Below are 17,281 nucleotides of genomic sequence, written 5' to 3' on the forward strand. Positions count from 1 at the left end.
GTCCGAGAAGTGTCTCTTTGCAGTGTTAGCCACGTTGGAAGAGTTGGCTGAGGTTTGTGAGTTCCTGACTCGTGGTTCTGTATCGGTGACGCCCTGCTGAAGAGTACATGGGGGCAGATTTACAAGCCCCTTGTGAAACTTTTACGCCGCCGTTGCATCACTTTTGTGACGCAGCAGCGGCGCAAACAATGCGCCACTATGTGACATAGTTACAACGTGACGCATCTAGTAAGATGCGTCACGTTGTAAAGCCCTGCACTACATTATACCTGCGTCAGGTATAATGTATGCAGGGTGGGCGTCCGTCGCAAGGAAGCCCCGCAAAAGTGACGCAGTGAAATCTACAAGATTTCACTGAGTCACTTTTACGTCTCCGCTGCACCAAATCCTTACGCCTGCTTCAAGCATGTATAGGGCACCCCTGAGCGCTTGCGACACGAATCCAGCACGGCATCACCCTTACGCCGACAGGTGCGTCACGCATATGTGTGTCCTTGCGCCACGGTGCGCCTCATTGTAAATGGGGCGCATCTATGGTGGCGCATGGGTTTTTTTGAGTCACGCAAAATAACTGGCGCATCCCTGCTAATATGCAGGGATGCACCACTTATTGTAAATCTACCCCATGCTGTCCACCCAGAAGCACTGACGACAGATTCCAGGAAAATCTACAGACATTTCAGCACGCAATGTTTATAAATTTAGGAATACAAACGAAATATAATGCACTATACAAAAATGTATCCCATATGAACAGAGAGATCAAATGTATTGCTAATGTAATAGGCACTTCTTCTCTGGTGTCCTGAATGCTAGCAGTGGTTATTTATAGTCTTGAGCATTCACCTCCCACTCAGGTGTTCGTTAACAGCCCTGTATTGCTAGCTTTTCCTTCCGGTTCATCTGCAGCACAGGTTTTAAATATTACAAAAGGCTTTTGTGCATAAGAACCATCATTCGAAAGGCCCTGGCTTGAGGTTTTACAGAAAATCATTTCCCTGTGTTTAATAACCTGGAGAGCTGCAGCAATTTCATCATAATACAGAACCTCCACCCCATTCTATCTCATCTATGAAATACTTTAGACTCAATATACGAAAATATCTAAAGCAGACACAATTCAACAACAGCTTTCACGCTAATCCTTCTCTACGTATATATTGTCTGAGATAAAACTTTCCATTTGTTTATGGAACAGGTTGTGCATTTTAATTTGTCCTAGGCTTGAGTGTACCCTGTTACACACACATGTCCTTGGGCACTGAGTGGTTTGTCTCGTCCTAACTTTTCTCAGAGCGCAGACAACATTTGTGGTTCCTCTGAGAAACTACTGTAGTTTTTGTTTGTTTTTTCAAAACGAAAGTTACAAGATTATGCCGTTCTGACGACACCAAGTTTGTATATCAACTTCTTTGATAACACTAGGTAGACGAGTATGAAATATTGAATATTTGTAATTGATATAGACTTTCAAAATAAACCATCAACTTTTGTACTATTGCCAATGACTTTGAACAACCGGTTCTGAATGTATGGCTAGCAGCACTTTGTATTCTGGAAATAGTAGTTTTAATTATTTTATAGTTATAGGTTGAAAAAGCTCATTATAAAGGATGGCACTGGCTTTAAGACCTATCTGTGAGACGTTCAGCCTGTCCTGCCTGGTTGAAGGTGTCACACCTGGGGCCTCATTTATGAGGCCTTGCGACACTTTTACGCCGCCGGTGCGTCACTTTTTGTGACGCAACAGTGGCGTAAAAAATGCGCCTTGTTGCGCCATATTTACAAAGTGACGCATCTAAGTAGATGCGTCACTTTGTAAACCCCTGCGCCACATTATACCTGCGCCAGGTATAATGTATGCAAGGGGGGCGTATTGGCGCAAGAAAGGGTCGTAGAAGTGACGCAGTAAAATCTATGAGATTTCACTGCGTCACTTCTAGGACGTCGTTGCGTCAAAATCTTGCGCCTGCCTCACAGCAGGCGTAAGACTGACGCAGGCCCTTTCACATGGGGCTTGCCCCATGTGAAAGGACGCATTGCTGGAGTTGCGTTACTTTTGTGACACACTCCAGCAATGCGTCACTTTTGCGCTTACAGATTCGTCAGAAATACTGACGTATCTGTAACTCCTTGCGCAATGCTGCGTCATACTGTAAATATGAAGCATCATTGGTGTCGCAAGGAGGGCGCAATGAAAAGTGACGCATCGCTGTTTTCACGCAGCGATGCGTCACTTTTCATAAATGAGGCCCCTGGAACGTAGTTGGAAGCTCTTAACGCGGTTTTCCCATGTACTCTAAAGTTGGGGAAGCACCACATTTATAGGGACAGTCCAGTCGAGCCAGAAGTCCAGAAGTCTGGCTTGTGCCATGGTGGAAAAACACTGGCTGACCCCTCAAGTAAATCAAACAGCAGATGATATGTAAAAATACAAAACTGCTTCCAATAAAATTAGGATGAGTTTCAATTCAATAGGTTGCATTGTATTACCTCATTGTGTTATCATATTAAAAATCACAGATTCTAAACATACATTTAGAAAGATCCTATAAATAAAAGCTGGGCCTACTTAGATACAGGCCTGATGTAAACTAAAATAAAATATCATTTTTGTGATGTTCGAATTACACCCACACAAGAAAGGTGATTCTTCAATTTTCACGTAGGAAGCCTCCAAAGTACACCTAACAACAGTTTTACCCACAACACCACTTAAATGGCTTCCACACAAAAGGGGCATTGCCCTGTTCGAATTAGATATATAACTGTGTGATATCACACCCACTCAGTCCATATGGTAAGTAGGACACCAGCAAAGAAGTGTGGCATCAAATGTAAACTACAAGGACGCTCTGAGGCAACACAAAGATCAGTAGTGGGCGTGGAATGAGTGTAACTCTACTTTCACGATTGCTGTCCTCATTCTCTCTCGTTGACACATTCCCTTGGTTTCCCTGTTAGAATTTCGTTCTCATTTCTTTGACCTACAGTGGTGTGAGGGACAAGTATTATGTGAATGGTTAATGGGACGTGACCACATGGTCAAGTATCTATCCACCATTTAGGGACTGAGAAAGCAAATGCTCTTCACCCAAGAACAATATTTAAACAAGCATTTGCAATGCAATAGGTCTCACATTTGGGAGAGTTAGAGCTATTGGCATTGTAAATGACAATGTATTTTACCTATGTTTTTTGGCTTGAAGTGTAGTGGATGTATGTGATGTAGAGTGAAATTGGAGGGTTGTATTGGAATTGTTGTTTGTGGAAGCACTGTGGCGATTAGGCTGCCTGAAGTGTGCACAGCGCTAAGCCTCATCTGTGCTACTCTTATCATTTGTTTTCTGTGTGATTTTACGACACTGTGTTCATTTGATGTCTTTTTAAAACTTGCCTAAACTTACCTGCTGCTCCTCTTGTTCCTCACCCCGTTCCGCCGCGGCTGTGTACTGATCGAGCGGAGGGTCTTCTTGTGAGCAACATGCCCCACACTACTTCCTGCCTGCCACACTCTTCACGCAGGTTAGCGTGCTAGTTGTTCTTCTTTCACCTGCACTATTTAATATGGTGACCAAGCGCAGGCGCAGCGGGCGGGCCTAAGGCAAGCCCGGCTGCCCCCGTCCGCGCCCAGCCGGGACCCGGGGCCAGTGATATTGCCCGTTTGCTCACATATTCCTTCACCGACCTGTTTAACTTTCAAATCGGTGGGTCTTTGAGCCCTAAAGCTGAGAAGGCAGCTATTGCCTGTCGTATTTAACTCCCCCGTGACGCCTCCCTTGGCCCTGACGCTGTGTGTAAGCAATCTACAGTGCTCCCTCAGTTGACCTCGGAAATTTCATCTTCAAATCCGGACACTCTTGTGGTGACCTACCTGAATACTAGGTCATTGGTCAAGCACCAACTCGAGATCTATCAGCTCCTGAATACAAATACTATTGATATTCTCCTTTTACCAGAAACTTGGTTGTCTGAAGAGTCCAGCCCTGATATTCTCGCCGCCATTCCCTCTGGTTAGTACATATTGCACACAAACCGGCCTCAAGGCAGAGCGGGTGGAGGTGTTGCAGCCCTCATTCGCCATCGACTCAAGTTCACGATCCTGGAAAAGGTTTCTCTCCCCAGGGTCGACAGCCTCCTCCTGAAACTCTCCTCTGCTAGATCCTCCCTTGTCTGTGCACTGTTTTATCACCCACCTGAACCTATGCCCCTTTTTCCTCAGTTATTCGGGGACTTAATCTCTCAGCTGGTAATTAATCACGCCAGGGTTGTCATTATGGGGGATTTCAACTATTGGCCCTCATACACCCGGGAGAGTAATCTCTCTGTAGAATTCTCCGATTTTTTGCTGGGTCTGAACTTCTCCCAGCATATTCATGTTCCTACACATATAAAGGGTCATACTCTTGACCAAGTCTGGACTTCCAATATCGATATCCCCCATCCTTCCATTTACCCCTGTTCCTGGTCCGATCATTTTTTAATTTCTTTTGCATTGGCTTACATTCCCTTTGTTCCTCGAACCCCCGCAACTAACATCATAGCCTGTAATTTGAAACAGGCTAACCTAGAAGATTTTCACTCGCTATTGGCTGCCTCCGTCCCCTGCAACCAGGCCTCTATAACCGCCCAGCCCTCTCGCCTCGACTCCTGGCTCAAAGCAGCCAGCGACAAGGTGGCCCCCCTGAAAAAGATTAAGTCCAAACGTCCCCACGACGCCCAACGTTGGTTCACTGACCAACTAAAAAAGGATAAACTGACACTCCGCCAAGTTGAGCGCCGCTGGCGCCGTACCTACTCACCCGAAGTAAAATCTGAATACTTTGCGCTGTTAAAACTATATAAAAACTCCATTCTTCAGGCAAAAAAGTTATACTTTTCCCAAAAAATCCTAAACTCTGCATCCAAAGTAAAAGATATTTTCTCCATTGTGAACGAGCTCACACAACCCGATAGGGTGACTCTTCAAGCTGTCCCCTCACAATCACTGTGTGACTCCCTTAATTCATATTTTATTGACAAAATTATCACCATAAAAAATAACATCCCTAGCCCTTCCTTTCCCTCTGCCCCGACCCCTCCCTCTCAGAACTCATTTTCACTGGCTGCCTTTCCCCCTATCACTAAAAGTGACTTTGTGGCTCTACTAAACAAAGTGAGCTCGGGCTCGCCAAATTACTGCTGCCCTCCGCAGATTCTCAAAGCAGCCTTTTTTGCCTGCCCTGACCCTCCACTTACACTTCTTAACGAATCCTTAGCTACAGGTATCGTCCCTGACTCCTTTAAACACGCAGCTGTGGTCCCTATCCTGAAAAAGCCTAACGCTGATCCTCTGGTCCTGGCCAATTTTCGCCCCATCTCCCTGCTTCACTACCTAGATAAGATCCTAGAGACTCACGTCACCAACTGTCTTAGTTCTTTTATTGAGAACTCTAAGTTCCTTGACCCTCAGAAGGCGGGCTTTAGGCCAGCCCAATGCACCGAATCGGTCATTCTGACGGTGATGGAAAGGGTGATGATATTAACATCTCCCAGGCACTTGTGCTATTGGATCTATCTGCGGCCTTTGACACGGTCGATCACGATCTGTTGATCGACTGTGTCAACAACGCCGGTGTACAGGGTCGGGCCCTTGACTGGATCCGATCATTTTTACATCGGCGCACTCAGGCGGTCCATCTGTCTACCTTTGTAGCACCTCGATCCAGTCTGACCTGCGGAGTCCCCCAGGGTTCTGCCTTATCGCCTCTCTTGTTCAATCTCTATATGCAGCCCCTTATTGCCTCTCTCTGCAATAGCCCAGTTACCATCACTAATTAAGCGGATGACCTCCAGCTGGTTTTTAATCTTGAATCCACCTCCACATCCCGCGCTAATTTTCAATCTACCATGCTCTCCATTAGCGAGTGGATGTATCAGAGCCAGCTGAAGTTAAATCCCGATAAAACGGAACTTGTATTAACCAGGGGACTCACTAACCCCTGGAATGCCAGTTTCTGGCCATCCTCTCTGGGCACGGCTGACTCTGAGAAGAGTCTTGGCATTATCATTTGCAAAGACCTCTCAATGAAACTGCAGATTAGCACTGTCACCTCAGCCTGCTTTTTCCATCTTCGCAGGATCTGTACATTCTGTAGGTTTCTGTCTAGAAGGCTCTCACAATGGTCATCATAGCCTTGATTACATCTCGCATTGACTACGCCAACACTCTTTACGCTGGCATTCCGGCCTACCAGTTGCGCCGCTTGCAACTCGCACAAATCAGGCAGCCAGGTTAATCCTCTGTCAGCCAAAACATCTACACATCTCCCCGCTACTAAAGAAAGTCCACTGGCTGCTGGTTGCCAAGCGGTGTATCTTTAAACTCTGCTGCACCATATTCAAGGAGCTACATGCTCAAGGTCCTGCTTTTGCTGCTTGTAGAATCTGCCGGTACATTCCTTCCCGTGATTTGCGCTCCTCCCATCACAACCTCCTCACCATTCCAGCAGTTAAACGCAAAAAGCATGGTGGCCTCCGATTTGCGTTTTTGGCTCATTGACTATGAATTCACTTCTGAGCGAACTTAGATCCTCTCCCAGTTACGCTCTTTTTAGATGTTCACTTAAAACTCATCTCTTCCGGCAGGCCTTTGTGTAATTCCGCACCCTTCTTCTCCCTGTTGTCTCTAGCGCCATGAAACCGTCTGGTGTCCGTGCACTGAATAAGTATTTTTAACATAACATAACATAACATAACATAACATAACATAACAAGATGGCGACTGAGTAGAACATCAGGCTCCCTCCCTCCCAGCTGAGCGTTTCTGTTAGAGATACAATGTTTCAGGCCACAATAACAGGGTAAACAGAGTAACTTAAGGCATGAGGAGTATTTTCTGTCAGAGAAGCTGGTATACATGTATAAGCACGCAAACGCCTAAAATACAGGTATCTGTTGCAGCAGTAGCAGTCTCCTCCCAGGTTCTATGCTGGACGGTGGAAGCTATCAGTGGTGTAATTTAGTGAAGGACGCGGAGGATGGAAAGCATGCCTCCAAAAGGAACAAGACAGCAGCGGGAATGAGTGGACATCTCTAACCTGATTCACCCCACAATCTACTGGGCATGGCCGCACCAAGCTCACTGGCGGCGGGAAAAGACAAGGCAGTGAGCTGGGAAAGGATGGGGCTGCTCTGGAGTCAAATGCTGAAGCAAGTGATGGAATCCATAGTGGTGATGCGTGGGGGAGACTGCGTGTGTCAGTAAAACTGCCACAACCCTCAATATTGGATTTCTTTGCCTTCCCAAAACAAGCACCTAGTTGACTCAGTGTAGAAGGAAATAAGGACTGTGCCGGTGAACATAGGGAGCTGGCCGAGCTCCCAAATGATGGTTACAGTGGAGGTTATGGCTCTATGGCATTCACAGGCCCTCTCCCCTGCTTTCACCAGACAGCACTGAAACGACTCAGGAGACCGTGATATCGGAGTTTCCCTAAATACATCCAGCAATGGTTGATGCACAAGCAACCTTAATGGTGCAGGTTAGTCTGGGGTCTGCACAAACAAAAGAGAATGTATTTGTAGAGCCTTCACGGACTCCAATGTTTCGGGGTTGGAGGGAGTTGGCCCACAAAAACAACACAAATTGGTACTGGGAATGACAGCACTGTGGATATTGTGTATCTGGCCTCAGGAGTAACTCTGAAGCACACGGCTACTAACCCAGAAGTGGGCTCAAAACACACAAAAAGTGGGCGGAAAGAGATGGTGGTGGGAGCCATGGATTATGCAGAAAGATTCTTCTCTCTCACTAATGAGTCAAACACCTCAGATACAAATGGTAGGGACTCTAAAAGTGATCACCGTTCCTGGAGGTCAGGAGAATGTTCCTATAGCTCCCCGGATGAGATATTTCAAAGTGCAAGAAAAAGCGTGGCTGCAAAAGAATCGCAAAGAAAAGCTACAAAAAGCATTGGGGTTTGGAGGAAGCCTCGGAGGGAGTACATACCTTAAAGTGGGATCACTCGGCAAGTTTTTGTTAAGGAGGGTGATGATCATGGGAAACAACACAAGAGAGAATTGCAGTCTTAAGGTGAGGGAAAAGAAGAGAGATAGGAACCCTCGCTATGTCGAATCTATCAATCTATAAACAACTACAAGAGGACACTCGGAGGGACAGCTGTAATGCATGTTTAACCAACAAGAAGTTGCAGGGAACAATAAGAAAGATGAGTAAGAAATGCTCTGATATTGGGGATAGAATTGCTACGGTGAAAGAATGAGTCAATGCACTAGAGGGGGAGGTTGTAGCCGCGAAAGGTCAGGGAGAAGCCCATGAGTCACAATGAGGAAAATGGAAGACTTTGAAAACAGGCAGCAGAGGAAGAACCTGAGACTCCCCAGGGGGGTGACAGAAAGGAGTGATATAAGATCTTTAATTTTGAATTTGATAAAGGGTGCTTTTCCGTACATTTCCACTTATGCTTAAAAAACCATGAGTCTGACAGACCCAAAGCTATTTTGATATTGAGAAAAGGCTCGCCCAAATGCTAAAAGGTCTCTTGATGGTTGTAATTTTTTTTTCACACAGACTTTTGCAAAACTATGGTAAAAAGAAGATGGCGATTGAGACAGTTAATCAAACCATTTCAACTACTTGGCTCCGAAGTACATTTGATGAATCCGGCCCGGTTAAAATTATAGACAGAGAAAAGACATTTACATCAGAAATAAAAGCCAAGCGGTAACGCCACCAGCTGTCTTCGGGGCCTTTGGCAGAATCCGCTGTGTCATAAGGAAGCTGTTTGAAGGGACATGTTTAAAAAGTAGTTTTTTGTGGAAGACACTGTGCTGGTTCTATGGTGGGAGAATAAGTGGATCAAATGCCAAGATTCAAAGTATGACGAAAAGCATGGAATGACTTGTAGGATTCTCTTTGTCACTGTAATTATGAGGATGTATATGACGTGATTGCACTCGTTAAGAAAGGAAAAATCTAAGAATTATAAATGTATTCTCCTTATATCTCGGTAGGCCAACTGGGAGGGAAGCGGCAGGTCAACCTCATGAACCATCATGCAGGCCATATGTGGTCTGCCTGCATCATGGTGGTGGTGGGGGAGGGGTTGGGGAGGGACCTGGAAAAGAGGGAGAGGTGTTGGTGGAGGGTGAGCTACAACACAGAGAGAGAGGTATAACTGTGGCGAGGTTGTTAAAACTATGGAAACATAGAATAGAAAAATTGAAGATCAATAAGGCTGGGAAGTGCTCGGTTTTTTGTTGGTCCATTTTACAGATAGTTTGTTATGGGTAGGATTCACATAGCCACGCGTGGCCTGATGATCTGGGAACACCGCCTAAAGTAATGAAGGAAGTAAGAAATCTTGAAATGACCATGGACTCTAAGCTATCGATGAATACCCAAGTGGATAAACTTACAAGATCAAGCTTTGTTACTATAAAAACACTGTGACTAATCTTCCCCAATTTGGGATTTCCACACAAGGCCCAGGCTACCATCTCCCTTGTTCTGTCCAAACTTGATTACGCCAATGGCCTTTACCACGGATCACCTTTAACAACCATGAAAAGACTACAACGGATTCAGAACTCGGCTACCAGACTACTCTTAAGTATAGAACCACAAGACCACATCTCCCCTGCCTTGAAAGCCCACGTTCATGCTGCTTTGTATCACCCACAAAGTGGTACATGGAACAGGACTGCTCTTCGTCAGGAATACACTCACCAAACACATTCAACAAAGGAACCTCCACTCTGGAGTGGCACCTTGTCTCAAAATCCCAGGATACAAGAAAAAAACCATGTGTGGCACATCTTTCTGTGTTTAAGCAGCCAAACTATGGCACTCTTCATCTCCAACATAAGATTCACAATAACCACCTTATCTTTGAAAACCCCTCAAGACAGTGGGTAGTGCCCCTCCTGGTGTAATCCGGGATGCCTTTAAAGCAATTGTGCCTGTGGAAACAATAGGATTTTGTCTGAAATGGCCAAGGAAAGAAAAACAACAATGGCTGCACGGTATGAAATCTTGGATGATGCTGGCTCTGAACTAAAAAAGTTTATATGAACAAAGGTAACCTGCCAACAGTTTCATACGCTGCTGTTTATTTAAGCAGACTACGTAACAATGCATTTGGTCATTGTACGATGCTTGAACAGTGTAATCTGAAATTTTAGGGAGCTTCCTTTTCATCTGCTGAGTATAACAATTAAGCATTGGACTTGTTTTACTGCTTCTATTTGTGTCGAATTATCTCTGTAGTGAATCGATTGTAGAGCACCATCAGAAGTTGTTCTGAATAAATAAACTCATCAGCTCACTTTGTTTGTGAAAATTCTCGAGCAATTGTTATTTGTTTTTTTTCATTTCGTCTTGCTTTCAGGTTCAACCGTTGATATATAAGAGTTCAGCACAGGAGATCAAGGCTTAGCGAATGTCTTATGACAAAAGCAATTGATTTACTTCTAGTGTTTATTCCAGCTTTGGTCGCCAGCCTTTTTTGCTATTTTCCCAATTGCAAAATGCTGTGGAGTTGAGAATGCAGATAACGCCATCCGAATAGGCAGGCGACCAAAGCCATAAGACTAGGGCACAGGGGGACACCCCTGGGTCTCCCCAACAAAGGCATGTACGGTGCGGATGGTACTGATGCGTACCCACTGTAGGGGTGCACTTGTCCGCGACGTACCCATTCAGTCAATGGGAGCCCATGTACGCTTCGTATGACTGGCTCCCATTGACTTCTACGGTAGTCCGACCAAACCGAGTCCGACAGCATACGGCCGCATCGTACTCGCTCGGTCAGACTGCAGGAGTCCGGATCGGTCGGAAAACCCCCCGGATCCGGCTCGGTCAGAGTGCTTTCCGGCCCAGATCAGAATCGGCCCCATTGTCTCTTGGAAATATTGAGGGTTGTAATGAACAGGTTTGGTATAGGGCCTAGGTACATTAAAGCAGTAAGGGCCAGATGTAGGTAAATGAGATTTACTGATTTTTAATTACCGAATTTTACCGATTCGGTAATTAAAAATCGGTAAATCTGAGGGGTGGATATGTAGGAACATCCAGATGTTCCTGTTACCGAATCGGTAAATATCTGTATTTACCGAATCGGTAAATACCGACCGGTAATGCCCCATTCATTCCTATGGGCTTTGAAGCCCATAGGAATGAATGGGGCATTACCGGTCGGTATTTACCGAATCGGTAAATACCGATTCTGACAAGGGTGCAGGGGGTGTCACTTTGACACCCTCTAGCACCCCCAAAAAAGGTTCGGGGGCCATGTGGCAGGCATACCTGCCCTAAGGGCAGGTCTGCCTGTCATATGGCACAGGTGTGCATGCACACATGTGCATGCACATCAGAATCGGTATTTTACCATCAAATAGTATTTGATGGTAAAATACTGATTCTGTAATGCTTGTGGGACTCAGAAGAGTCCCACCTACATATCAATTTTACCGAATCGGAAAAAATACCGATTCGGTATTTTACAGAATCGGTAAATTTACTGATCGGTAAATTTACCGATTCTGTAAAATACAGGGCCCTACATCTCAAATTGCATTTACCGGTCGGTAACGGCCGAATTCGGCCGTTACCGACCGGTAAATGCCTACCTACATCTGGCCCTTAAAGTGTTATATTGCAATCCCACAACCAAGATAGCATTAATGGGAGGGTACTCTGAAACAGTGATTCAACGCGGTACTAGGCAAGAGTGTCCATGTTCTCCATTATTATTTGCCTTATGTATAGATGCTATGATATGCAAACTGGAGAATAATATTGGTATCAGGCCAATGTGGTATCAGGTGCGGGACACAAAAGCGTTGACTTATGCTGATGATATATCCATAGTGACTCCAGATACAGCTATGGGTAGAGGCTAGCAACTTTGGGAAGTTTTCAGGGTGCTCGTTTAAGTGGGATAAAACCCAGCTGGTTATCAACAGCAATGTACAGTTCAGTGACACACAAGTGGTTGGAAAGGCAATGTACCTGCGGGTTAGTATCTCTGCTGAATTGACCAAATAGTGGAGAATAACTTGTCTGCTATGAGTGAAAATATGAGTAAAGACTTCTCATAGATGGATAATCTGCACTTGATTATAATCAGCAGGAGTAATGTTGTCATGATGATGTTTCAATTAAGCATGGGCGAATTTTGCGAATTTGCGGATTTGCGAATTCGCGATCCGCGAAATTCGTGAATTTGTGCGAATTTGCGGATTTTTTTATTTTCTCTGCCCCACTTGTGTTTGTGCCCTTTTTCCCTCTGCCCCACTCGTTTTTGTGCTCTTATGCCCTCTTCCCAACTCGTTTTTGTGGTCTTCTGCCCTCTGCCCCACTTGTTTTTGTGGTCTGCTGCCCTCTGCCCCACTCGTTTCTGACCTCTGTCCCACTCATTTTAGCGCTCTTCTGCCCTCTGCCCCACTCGTTTTTGTGCTCTTCTGCCCTCTGCCCAACTTGTTTTGTGGTCTTCTGCCCTCTGCCCCACTCGTTTTTGTGCTCTTCTGCCCTCTGCCCAACTCGTTTTTGTGGTCTACTGCCCTCTGCCCCACTCGTTTCTGCCCTCTGTCCCACTCGTTTTTGTGCTCTTCTGCCCTCTGCCCCACTCGTATTTGTCCTGTTCTGCCCTCGTCCCCACTCGTTTCTGTGCCCTTCTGCCCTCTGCCCCACGTCTTTTTTGTCCCCTTCTGCCGTCTGTCCCACTTTGTGCCCTTCTGCCCTCAGCCCCACTTGGAATGGCGCCGGCAAGCTGCCAGCGCCATTCTAAAATAGCTACAAAGTCAGCTTCAACAGGAAGCACTAAAAGATAAAGTAAAGCAGGTGCTCGAGTTGAAGGTCAAATTAAGTTATACTATCATTAATCACCCCAAGTTAATGATTGTGGAACTGATTTGCGGAAAATCCGCAAAATCCGCGAGCGGAACGGATTTTCCGCCCATGCTTAGTTTCAATCCCAAAGTGTTATTTCTTTTCCGGCCTATACCATTTGAATTTGAGAATCACTAGTTTAAATTGATTGAAGAAATGGTAGCTAGATTTATCTGGTCCTACTCTAAAACCAGGAGAGCCCTAAAGTTTTTGACTCTACTCAAAGAAAGAGGGGGGTGGGGCATCCTAATTTACAAAATGTATTTCTAGGCTTTGGCGTTGCAATCTCTAGTTACCTTAATCTAAGATAGGGAGGGGATGGGTTATGGAATGGAAGATATTCCCTCTGTGTTTGAACTGCTTCTTGGTGCAGAGGAGAGAGGATGTCTACTACGGCAGATAGAACCTAGTTATTTTAACAAAACAAGGTTCAAGATCGTACAGGGAGACTGTAGAATTTGGGCAGCATTGCGAAGGAAACTTGGTTTAGGCCAATAAAATCTTTACACTCTGGTATATGACAATCCCTGTCTCCTGGCTATCTTCTTCAATTCTTAAATATTGGGATGGAGTAGAAAAAGTATATGCAGGCTAGGAGACTTCTATAATGATTTGGGCTTTATCACCTTCAGGGAAATAAGATCAAAGTTTGAGCAGAGTCAAAGGAACTTCTTTAAATATCTGCAAGTTTTAGATCTCTTAATCAAGAAAGGGGAGACCCCAAGGGTTCACTAGAAGAGAATTCATGTGTCTGTGAAGAGAGGGACAATATTACTGGTTAGGCAGGCGAGGTTTTTAATTCTCTCTCGTAGGATGATGTGGAGAAACAATCTCTGAAATGGCAGGGAAAGCTGGGGGCTGCCGAAAGCTTGTTTCCGGAATCACTGGAACTAGGTCATTCAACAATATTGTCAGCCAACTTAGCTGCTCAACATTATAAAACCATTTTGAGCTATACTATACCCCCAGGAGGATATATAAATGGGGTTAGGGGGTTAGACAGGTTCTAGGCATCCAAGATGCCAATGTTTTGGGTATTCTTAGGGAAGAGGTCCCCAGCTCAGCCCAGTAGTTTGTTTGTTTCTATGGTATGGCGGTGTACCTTTTATGCATTGCATCTGCCTGGCTCTGTCAATCCTAACCCTCTTTCCAGCAATGGTTTGCGTGACTCATGGCAATTTAGAATCTAGAAATATCGTTATACTCTTGTAAGGGGAGGAAAGCCAGGGCAAAAGGGAAATTAATTTGGGCTCCCCTTATATATACTATGAAATCTGCATTCTGGTAGTATGAATGGTCTTTATTTCTACTGTTTCTCATTTTTTCTTTTATTTAGTAGGGATAAAATGGAATGGTTTTGTATACAGTCCTGCCATAAAAAGTTCAAATATGTGGCTTATAGGATGTGATCCTAAGCTATGTATGATCATTGATGTTATGGTTTTCATCTTTCTGAGTATGAGGGTGGGGGGATTAAATGACAAACTATGCAAAACAAGATGTGTAAATTAAAAGAAAGGAATTATTAGTTGTGGAAGTTTGTGGGGTGGAATTGTGTAATGCGGAGTAGATTTGTGTTATGGAATTATGTGGCATGATGAATAGATAGGGGGGAGAGCTGCCCATAATAGATAGAAAGGAAGAGAGTGGGAAAAGCAGTTTGTGCATAAAATGGTGAATGAACTCCAGACAGAGGAGCAGAAAGAGAGATTTCTTGTTCTCCAGCAGGAACAACAAATGCCACACGGGGTGCCCTCCTCTTTCTCCGAGAGGTACGAGGAGCCTTCTTAGACGTTGGTGTACTGCTGGCTCAGGCACGCGAGCGTCTAACAAGGCGCTGCTTCTGTATGGAGGTGCTGGGGCTTGTACTGGGCAGGGCCGTGGCTGGCAATGTTTCCATTCCGGGTGCTGCGGGGGCCTCAGTGGCTTCTCTTGGTGTTGCCGAAGCAGTGCGAGAGACTTCAGGTCACATTCATTGTTGTCGGCAACTTTGATGACCGCTTCATACTTGCTCAGCACACAAACAGCAGCGCCTTGGTTTTTAAAGATCTCTCCCAAACCTACAGGCCTCACGAGACGGTACTGCATGGCTGTGCCTCAGACTTTGCACTCAGCAATTGGGGGTAATTGGCCCTGCTATTTGGTCAAGAAAGTTTTCAGTAAATGAAGCACAAGGAAGACTTTGATGTCCCTGAATCTTGCACAAACAGGAGACAAGCACACACAAGCCCTTGGATATTCTTCACAAGCAGGATACCACAGCAGAGCAAAAAGAGTATTTCCTTTTCCTCTGCCACAGATAGAAGCAGCGACTGTAGGTCAACCCACACCTCACAAATAAAGGGCTGTGTTCCTCATACAGCTCTTCAGCTCTTCTTTTTGGCAGGGTCCTCTTGTTTCCAGACGTATTCTAAAGTCCTGGGGTTTAAGGTCTTATACTTGAACTCATTTTCTTAGTGTTCTTTTCGTTTCAGATTCTCTGAGCTCAGTACAAACCAGTTCTGTTCTCCCAAGGTTAACCACAAGGGGTAGAGGCAGCATTGTGCAAAGGAGGCTCGGCCTATTCAGGTGCTAGTGAAACTCCTCTCACCACTCTAAATGCAAACCATGTCTATTTAACCCAGCGATAATTCACCCAGGCAAGTCAGGACACACCTCAACCGCCCTTGTGACTGTCTATAGTGAATGCACATCCCCAGCTCCTGTCACTCCAAAACCAGATGGTTAATACACAAACCGGAAGAGGTACACAAAAGTGTAAAGCAAGAAAATGCCCACTTCCCTTCATTCCCGGATCCACAGCATTGATTCTATCATCACAAACCTCAAGAGCTCTAAGGATTCCCCAACCTTCCGCTCGATTCTGAGCAACGCCAGCAGGACGCTACGGGTGAGACATTGTTCTCCCAAGCCTCCGACCCTGCTTCACCCTGGACATCTTTGGCAACTAAATGTCCCCATCGCGGACTATGTTCCTGTGACTCTGCATGCAGGACATTGTTCCTTCACACACCTCCTACCTCGGGCCCTCAGCTTGGACCAGCGGCAACCTCTCAGGCATTCTGATCTTTCCGTCCCGATGAAGATCCCATGACTGCAGTTGGGGATCGAAACGTCATCGACAACCACATCTTGACTCCAACCATTTGCTTATGATTAATGTGGTGGTACAAAAGGGGGTGGTGATGGACAGAGCATCTGAACCAATCAAACACTCACACCCAGTCAACAGATCTGGCATTAATCCATCACCATTCTTTAGCCCACTCTGCCACCCCAGTTCAGACATGGCCATAAGCAAATCAGTCTTTCCCTGTGCCTCATGGGAACAGTCCAGTCCGAACTGCCAAGCCATGCCTTCCCTGGACCGGAAACAAGCTTCTGAGGACCGGTTTCTGGCATTTCAGCCATCTTCAGCCCGGCTTGCTTGAATCCAGTGGCAAAGTGAGCAAGGGACTCACGTCTGAGCTTACCCTACCAACTTATGGCGAATAAAGTGCTACAAAAGGGGGTGGTGATGGACAGAGCATCTGAACCAATCAAACACTCGCACCCAGTCAACAGATCTGGGTTTAATCCATCACCGTTCTTTAGCCCACTCTGCCACCCCAGTTCAGACATGGCCATATGCAAATCAGTCTGACCCTGTGCATCATGGGAACAGTCCAGCCCGAACTGCCAAGCCATGCCTTCCCTGGAGCGGATACAAACTTCTGAGGACCGGTTTCTAACATTTCAGCCGTCTTCAGCCCGGCTTGCTTGAATCCAGTGGCAAAGTGAGCAAGGGACTCACGTCGGAGCATACCCTGCCAACTTATGGCAAACAAAGCGGTACAAAAGGGGGTGGTGATGGACAGAGCATCTGAACCAATCAAACACTCACACCCAGTCAACAGATCTGGGTTTAATCCATCACCGTTCTTTAGCCCACTCTGCCACCCCAGTTCAGACATGGCCATAAGCAAATCAGTCTGACCCTGTGCCTCATAGGAACAGTCCAGCGGGAACTGCCAAGCCATGCCTTCCCTGGACCGGAAAAAAAGCTTCCGAGGACCGGTTTCAGGCATTTCAGCCGTCTTCAGCCCGGCTTGCTTGAATCCAGTGGCAAAGTAAGCAAGGGACTCACGTCTGAGCATACCCTGCCAACTTATGGCGAACAAAGAGATACAAAAGGGGGTGGTGATGGACAGAGCATCTGAACCAATCAATCACTCACACCCAGTCAACAGATCTGGGTTTAATCCATCACCGTTCTTTAGCCCATTCTGCCACTACAGTTCAGACATTGCCATATGCAAATCAGTCTGACCCTGTGCATCATGGGAACAGTCCCGCCCGAACTGCCAAGCAAAGCCTTCCCTGGACCAGAAAGAAGCTTCCGAGGACCGG

The 17,281-nt window shown here is 45.8% G+C and overlaps 1 protein-coding gene across 1 annotated transcript in view; it reads left to right on the plus strand.

Annotated features, from left to right (window-relative positions):
• TRPC6 (transient receptor potential cation channel subfamily C member 6) overlaps positions 1–17,281 on the plus strand; it is an 844,345-nt gene that overhangs the window by 776,126 nt on the left and 50,938 nt on the right. The gene's annotated exons all lie outside the window — the stretch shown is intronic.

Source organism: Lissotriton vulgaris, chromosome 8, assembly GCF_964263255.1.
Source record: "Lissotriton vulgaris chromosome 8, aLisVul1.2, whole genome shotgun sequence".
In the NCBI taxonomy this organism is placed as follows: Eukaryota; Metazoa; Chordata; class Amphibia; order Caudata; family Salamandridae; genus Lissotriton; species Lissotriton vulgaris.